The sequence below is a fragment of the Pimephales promelas genome, chromosome 24 (assembly GCF_988280905.1).
Source record: "Pimephales promelas chromosome 24, fPimPro1.hap1.1, whole genome shotgun sequence".
In the NCBI taxonomy this organism is placed as follows: Eukaryota; Metazoa; Chordata; class Actinopteri; order Cypriniformes; family Leuciscidae; genus Pimephales; species Pimephales promelas.
In genome coordinates this window covers 19,620,127-19,629,102 of record NC_142792.1, presented here as the reverse complement: position 1 = coordinate 19,629,102, position 8,976 = coordinate 19,620,127, and the positions used below count along the sequence as shown (strand labels likewise).

General features: G+C 38.5%; 1 long non-coding RNA gene across 1 annotated transcript; it reads right to left on the bottom strand.

The window, feature by feature from the left end:
- Positions 1–1,174: 1,174 nt before the first annotated feature.
- Positions 1,175–7,946, bottom strand: LOC148965226 (uncharacterized). Its single transcript, XR_016150057.1, has 3 exons — positions 5,768–7,946; positions 5,354–5,581; positions 1,175–1,962 (listed from the first exon to the last, which is right to left on the bottom strand). It is a non-coding gene; the product is annotated as an uncharacterized LOC148965226 (long non-coding RNA).
- Between the last annotated feature and the right edge of the window lie 1,030 nt (positions 7,947–8,976).

Here is an 8,976-nt window from a genome sequence, read left to right as displayed (position 1 = left end):
AATGTTCTGTAGTAGGTAGTATCATGATTTGGTGGACATGTTTTGTATTCGTGTATGTATCTTCTAAAAACCATGGAACATGAATTTCAATACTGTATAGAAGCTTATATTACATTTTTGTAATGCATTTTCTAAGTGTAAATATGCACTGGTATAAGCATGTAATGACATGGTATGAGCAAAGTACCATTATACTGTCTGTTACCAATGGCACTTCTACTTTGTTTGAAGTACTTATAACCTAACAGATTATTTGATGTCTAATATAAACACATTGTCATGTCTTTCCAATGTTCCAAAGCCTATTCTGTCACTAGAGGACACTGTAACTCTATGAAAGAAAAATAGAAAAAGAAAGCAAGTCTACATTTTCACTGTTACAATGTCATCATGACACTTCCATTTTCTGATTTTTATAACTTACAGAGCTTTTACATATGGAGTTTCCCCTAAAACACCAGATAAACACTGCTCAGAGGAAACTATGGCGAATTCAAACTCCTTTATTGATGTGTTGAATGTGTTTAGAAAGCTGTTGATTGTGCTGATAGACTGACGGTGGTGCATTTTATCTTCAATGCAAATAAGTTGCTGTCTTTGTTTGGTATTTAATTGCTTCGGGAGGTAAACAACACGCTAGAGTGGATGGAGAGAGAGGTGAAGCGTGAATATCAATCTCTCACATCAGTGTCATCAAATTACTTTTACAGAGTTGAAGTGCCCTAATAAGCTACTGGCCCCCAGTGGCCGTCCTCTGATGGCACAGGTCTCTGAGATGTACTAATGGATATCAACATGTGCACTTGGGTCTGAATAATGCATTATTCTGCATATGCAGGGTTGTCACTTACTTAAGCATGGAGATTATGTTTTATGTAGATATTATGTGTCAAAATCATAACTGGGGCGAGTTGCATAAACTGCCAAGACTAGTCTTACAAGTTAGTCATCCAATTTTTTTCTTTAAGACTGTTCATAACTGGTCTAATTTGATACCGAACAGCAAGACTGATTACCCCTAACTAAACTGCTAGTTGGTCAAAATAGTTCTTAAGACACTGTCTTAACATAATAGCTATGTTTATGCAACTGGCCCCTGGTTTCACTGACCATCAGGAATGTATATGACCTTATAAAATGTACACTGTGATAAATGCGTGAAAGTTAAGTTGGCATAGTATTTTTATTATTATTTCTTGAAAAAAGACAGAAAAGCAGTTTTGTTAAAATATTTGCCAAATCAAAGTCATATGGTGCAACCAACATGCAAAAACATGCATAACCCCCCCCCCCCCCCATTTATTTTTTATTGTGCTTTATACAATACAGATTGCGTCAAAGCAGCTGTACAGTGATGAACAGGAGGATTCAATGATGCAGTTCAATTATGGTGTAAAACAGCTCTAAAGTAGAAAATAATGTCATTGTTCAGCTGAAGTCAGTTCAGTGTTGATTCAGTCCCATTGTAAAGATTGTCAATTCAGCTCAGTTCAGTTCCCTTTCTTATAGTGTTAATGCAGTCAGATCAATAATATTGTTGAATATTAAATGTTTCCAACTAAGAAACCAATCAAACTATTTAATCCAATAAATCAGGATAAGGATGAGACAAACAACTTAATTTTCATCTTGAATGAATGAATGAGTGGGACATTGTCAACCCACAGCTCCGAGATTAACAAGCACATTTCCAGCAGAATAGAACAGGCACAGGCCAGATCACAATGCTCCACATAATAGTAGAACAGTCGCTGGAGTGGAATTCCTCCTTGTATATCAACTTTGTCGACCATGAGAAGACGCTTGACATCTTGAATCTAGAGACCCTTTGGATGCTCCAGCAGCACTTGATGTTGGTTAACCTGATTCGAAAATTTTATGATGTAGAGTATTGTAGTCATCCATGGAGGGTAGTTTTCAGGGTGAAAATGTCCATTTGCTCTCCAGAAATCAAACACGACCCTAAAGGTGACAACAAGGAAAACCACGGTGGATTACTTGTCAATTTGCTCACGTAACTAAATCATGTCCTAAGAAGAATCATGTCTTTTCACCGCAAAGCAGGGTAAACAAATTGTGTGGATATAAATTTACAGCTTGATTCATTCATATATTTTAACAATCGCCTACAGTGTGGATTGAGTATAATTTAGATGTATTACTGTTAAAAGAGGCTGGCAACGCAAAAGAAAAAATAACAAATTCTGCTCAGGTGTACATGTGTGCCACATATAATATAGAATATGAGTGTGAAGAGTGAATTTTATAGAAACATGTTAAACAAAATATTTAGATGCTTCACAACAACTTTTGTTTCAGTTAGTGTTTAGTTAGTAAGATAGTGTTCCCTTTAGTGTTTAAAATCCCTTAATTGGCAAATATTATCCATTGAGATTTAGGACATAATTTCAAGTCTCTTCAGTTCTCTTTCGTCCTGGGAACTCCAACGTGTCGTCGGGGAGTTCCCTGATGAATTGAGATGACACGTCTCCGTTCCCTGTACTCAGGGAACGAGGGTTACATACGTAACCGAGACGTTTTCTGACTCAATGATGCTGAGATCAGATCTCTGTGTGGACTATATCTTCTGTTGTAGGACTCCTTGTCCATACAAAATTCTCACCGGATTAGAGTGGTCAGAGAATTATTTTTTTTTAATTTTTTTTTTACCTTAAAATATTTAAAGACTTTTATCCAAATTCTTCTTATTATTATTCACCTTCTTCTTCACAGTAAAAATGAATATGCTATATCTAATTACAGTTTTTTTTCGATTGCTAAATGACAGTGAGTACAACTGGAGCTAAATGTGCAAAACTCTAACTACAGTCTGCACTACGAATAGTCACCTGAGCACAACTCTTAACACATGGCTCAAAACAGGCTCAGTGTGCACAATACTATGCACAAGCCTCACTGAGATAACACACACTGTCTCTCAGAACACACTGAGAGGAAAAACACTAGCATCAAACACCAATACAGAAAATACAAACTTTTCATCTTTACAGTTTCAACAATTTATGTGACTTCATACAAAGTAATATTTTCTTCAAAGAAAAGAGTGACATTCTTTCATTTGATATATTTACATTTTTAGAACATAACAATTGAAAATTAGCAGTTTGCTTCAATAGTCTGTAGTAGCGATTACAGTAATGAGAAAAAAGGTAGAAACTAAAAGTACATACTGTAATACTCTGCCTCTCTCAAGCATCAGGCCACAAGTTTTCAGCCGTTTAGCTGAAATAGTTTGAAAATCAGCAGTGTGTGAAAGGCACAAGGCTGAAATTTATTCTGTTTTGAATTTGTGGTTCACAGTTTTGACAGCAGTGTGTTAGCATTTGAAAAAAGTGCTATAAATCCACAGTGCTGTGCAGGTTGTGTTTAAAGTCATGGGATAAGTGTGTAGAGTGTAGAAAACTGTGTTCAAGCAATGAAAAACAAACTAGAGTTTGGTCCGCATGAACTGCTGCTGTGCAGACTGGAGTTAGAGTTTTGCACATGTAGCTCCAGTTGTGCTCCACTGTAGTTTAGCAATTGAAAAAAACTGTAATAGAATTGTGGCAACAGATTACAAGCGATATTATTCATTAATTATTGAGGAATAATTAATCAAATTAATTTCTTAAAAGTTTAAAATTTACAACACAAAACAGCAGTTTTTAAATTAAAAATAATTTTAAAACTTAAAAATATCGGAATAACAGACAGATGTCAAAGATGAATTAAGAACGCTTTATTTTATATTGCTAATATTGAAGATACCTGATGCAGAAACAAGCAGAATCACTGAAGGAGAAAACCGCGATTTTAAGTCACCATTATGGTGATAGGTGTTTGTTTTAGAGCCCTTGACCCATAGGTCCGTAACTTTAAGTTTTGTTTGGCTACTGTACCTGAGTTATAACAACCAGATGAACAAACAATAAAATGTGTGTTGGTTATCTTTTACTGTAACATAATCATTATTTCTCAATTATTTGACCTGAATCACTGAACTCATAGAGCCCAATTTCTTAGTTAGATTTACTATGTTAATTATAGCAGCACTGGCCTTGTACAGCATAATATTTTTTAGCCTTTTCAATGAAATCCAAATGTTCAAATAATAAAACACAGATGTGCAAAACTCTACAACAGTGTGCACTATGACATTTCACATCACCTATGACAGTTCACATCACCTGCAAAACTCATTCCAAGCATCACAACTCATAACACATGGCTCAAAACAGCCAAACATGGCACAACCCTCACTGAGATAACACACACTCTCACTCATAACTCCCTGAAAGTAAAATCACTAGCATCAAACAACAATACAGAAAATACAAACTTTTCATCTTTACAGTTTGAACAATGTGACTATTTTCATCAAAGAAAAAAAAAAAATCTTTAAGGTAAATGAATATTAGCAGTTTGCTTCAATAGTCTGTAGAAATTTACGGAATTACAGTAATGAGAAAAAAAATGGTAGAAACTAAAATGTATACTGTAATTCAATCAAATAATTTAATCAAATTCAAGACTGGTAACCCACGGACGCTGGTTCAATTCTCAGTACCGACAGGTAATGACCAATTGCTCCCCGTGCAGCGTAGTGGATGTCTGTGTAGGATAAATTTATATTGATAGCCATTGTAAATTAATTATAAATATAATATATAAATTTAGATGCAGAGGACAAATTTAGAGTTGGGGTATGGGTTACCATAATTGGTCTTCATGTCACTTCAATACTTTATAAACCTTTTTTTCCACATGTTTGTAATAATTGTTTTGCAGTCTTAATAAATTTGTCTATCAATGCCTTCTTGGGGCAAGTGGCTAAGTGGTTCATGCAGGTTGTCTACAAACCAGAAGGTTGCTGGTTCAATTCCCGGTTCCTCCTGACCAAGTGTTGAGGTATGAGCAAGACACCTAACCCCAGCTGCTCCCGACAAGCTGGATGGTGCCTTGTATGGCAGACAGTGCCTTTTATGCGTCACAGGTCGGGGTGTGTCATGGCCAGACTGCACCCACCCCTAACACCCAGGACCACCCCGAGGACCCAGAGACCAGACAAGATTAAAAAGTTAACAGACTTTATTAATAAAAAGTCACTTGAAAGTTCCAAATAAAAGTTCTGGACATCACAGGACCAGCAACGCTCCCAGCTCCTCACTTGCCGGCTCAGCGGCTCCTCCAGCTCTGAACATCAGTTCCTCCATGCTCTGCATAACAGAGGGTCAGCAACAGCTCATAGTTTCTCATTCGCTCATCGGCTCAAGGGTTCTCCAGCTCGGCTCAGTGGTTCTTCCATGCTCTGCATAACAGAGGGTCAGCAGCTCACAGTTTCTCATTCGCTCACCGGCTCCAGGGTTCTCCAGCTCAGCTCAATGGTTCCTCCATGCTCTGCATAACAGAGGGTCGGCAACAGCTCACAGTTTCTCATTCGCTCACCGGCTCCAGGGTTCTCCAGCTCAGCTCAATGGTTCCTCCATGCTCTGCATAACAGAGGGTCGGCAACAGCTCACAGTTTCTCATTCGCTCACCGGCTCCAGGGTTCTCCAGCTCAGCTCAATGGTTCTACCATGTTCTGCATAACAGAGGGTCAGCAACAACTTATAGTCTCTCAGTTCATAGAACAATGTTACCGGGTGTGTCTCTCCTTTAGGCAGGCAGCACACAAGAAGGCAGCAGCAGGATAATCATCTATTTAAACAGACAGAGCAATTTATACAGGTACAGGCACACTCTCTTTGAGATGGAGAATCGGGCTTACGGCTGGACTGGGTTGCTCCAAGCAAGCAACACTAAGGCTAGGGTGTGTTCCTCCTTCAGACGGGCATCACACCAGAAGACAGTAGCAGGAGAATCTTCCCTTTGAATAGACAGACAAGTTATACAGGGCAAGCACACTTCTCTTCAGTCTCGAAACAGGGGCTTGTGGCTGGATTGGAACATGCACGTTCAACACTGAGATTTTGGGTCCAGCAAACACTGGGCTAGAATATGAACTGGGGAATACTGGCAGGTAAATATACATATACTTCCACACACGGCACTTCACATCAAGTCCATTACTGTGTGACACTTCAACTCGGGCACTGCATATCCACTCTCAGTGCAATAAGGCCAGCACTCACCCAATGATCAATCCTTACACGTTTACGCTGAATCAGCAATGAGAAGATGAAGAGATGCAGATGACTTCTCACAGCGCGGAAAACAGCGTCTTCAATACTCTCTCTCACACTCAGAAGAAGATCAGGATTTCAATGATGACTTAGTCCACACTCTTAAGTGACAGTTACACTTGTATCAATACACTTCACACTTTCGTATTCAACTCAGTGTAGGACATGCATTCACACAGATCCGGTGTTTCACTACTTATTTTCCTCCCAAGAATGATGGCGTTCTCCAGTCTTGACTTGATCACCACAATTCACTCACTTCCCCTCCAGTTCACGTTTCCAGCTTGTATTCACACGATCACCGTTGCCCCTTAATCCAGCCAGATCCTCACGGCCTTCTCCAGATATCTCCACGACTCCATGCCACTGCCAAGAAACGACGGCTCCGGGGGGAAGTGCCGCCCCACAATTGTCTCTTTACTTCCCTTTTATGTGCTCCATTTGTCTGCAGATCCTCCACACCTGTTGCTGAATCAGCGGCCGCTGCCATGGCGACAGACTCCGCCTCAATTTGTCACCTGGTGACATATGGCAGACACTGCCATTGGTGTATGAATGGGTGAATGTGAGGCAAAATGTAAAGCGCTTTGTTGGCCATCCTGTGAAAGCGTTACATAAATGCAGTCCATTTACCATTCTTTTTAAGGGGGCACTGCATTAGTTGCCCTACAGCTTGCTCCGCACTCTCATAAACTGGATTACTACTGCACTAGTTATTTAAAAAAAAAATTCTGCAACACATCTGAGCATAGAACAGACCCACTGACATGAGAACAACACAAACTTGTCTCATTCCCATTATTTGAAATTTCTCCAGTAGAAAGTTAATTTAATGAGAATTATCACCAGCTAATGGGAATTAGAATTAGTCAGATGAAGAAGATTATCTTGGCATTATTAGCACTATCTGTCAACCTCAATTAAAATAATGGTAATTAGGAGAAGGCTCAGTATTGCTACTTGCAGGCAATTATTTGCTGGCCAGAGGACAGCCAAGTTGCACTTTTCTTCTAGTAAAGATTCTTCTATAGGCACACTTCCTCTTCTTCTATGTGATTGCTGACATTTCACTAGATTATTGGTCCAGATGGCCATGTTCTTCTGGTAAAGTAGTTCAAATATTTTGTGCGACATTATAAATCCCTCCCACCCCCCTCCTGAAAATGTGCTGGTGTCCATTGAGTATAGATTAGGGATGAAAATTACTTTTGTTTTGTGTGAAACATAAAGGGGATTAGGGATGAACAAATACAGTGCATAATTGACATAACCGATTACGTCGATGCGTCAATGCCCTAAAGTTGATTGTGTGAATTTAGGATTGAGAGGGAGTTGGATTAGGAAAGAAAGCTGTTTTTGTACAAAATACCTGATTTAAAAGAAGTGAAGGTGGCTACTGGGTAGTAAAGACCCTATTCTCATTTAAAATTATTACCTGAAAATGAGGCCCTTTGTCAAGCAAATGTTGGATCAGCGGAAAAGGAGAAAATGAATGACTTATTTGAATGACTTCTAGGGAATAAGCAACTCTGTTGCCTGGCAAGGAAAGCTGAAAGCAAATGGTTAACTGCAACTATTCCAGTAAAGGATTTTTGTTAAATTTATAATCCCAAATACTATTGTCACTTGTGCCAGGCAACCATCAGAAACTGATCGCTTGATGTGCAGATTGATAAAATTATATCATTCACACACCAACGACCAATTAAGCTTTTCCAATTCACCCATACTGCATGTTTTTGAATTGTGGGGGAATCATGGCACCAAAAACCATGAAGACTCCAGGAGAACATACAAACTTGAACCGGTGACCTTGCTGTGAGGCAACAGTGCTAATGTGGCGAGCAGGACGAGATTGAAGGCAGTGAGGGTCTGCCTCATTGGACTATTTTATTTAATGTTTTGTTTTATTGTGTGGGTAATGTTTTGTTTTATTTATTATTAAAGTTGATGACTGTTCCCGCCTAGCTCCTTCCTACAACATCATTACAGCTACCCACTGAGCCACCCTAACGAATTTTTTTTTAACATATTCATTGGTGAAATGTTAAAGAATAGCGAGCCTTTTGTGCACTGTTCTTATTCCAAAATGATTTTGTCTGCATGGTTGGCTCAAAGCAGAGTTACTTTGGGAAATGTGGATTAACTAAGAAATGTGAAAGGACAAACCAGTCAATATGCACTGATTACTGATAATGGCATGCAAGCCACGGGATAAAGCTTGTTTTTATCTTAAGAGGGAAGACTGCAAGCAACTCACAGCAAATGAAATCCTACTGAATACATTTTTACTGAATGGATGCCAAATGCTGGGCAGTAGAAGACAGTTGCAAAGTAGATTTTACTCTTATCTAATGTGATAGATTTTTGTGAGCAAAAGTTGCTGCTACAATGCCAGGGTGAGTGGTTGCTTATTGATTCGAGTCAAAAGAGCCCACACCCAAATCTCTATGAAGTTTTGATTCTTGGATATGGCTTGGGTTTATTGTCTATTAAGTGAAATCTAGTTTCTTAATGGCAGTTACAGTGGTAGCACACCTTAAAAAAAAAAAAAAAAAAACAACAACAAATAACTAAACTAAACAAAAAAACTCCTTTTGGCCTATCATTTATATAACAACGTGTTGAATAATGCACCACAATTTACTACTGAGGGGTGCCTAACTCCAAGGATATGCAATTATCTCAGATAATACAATTTCTTATTTTGAGATTTTATTCCAAATGCCTCTGTAATGAAGGTAAAAAATAAAATAAAAATAATTATATATACAGTGAGGAAAATAAGTATTTG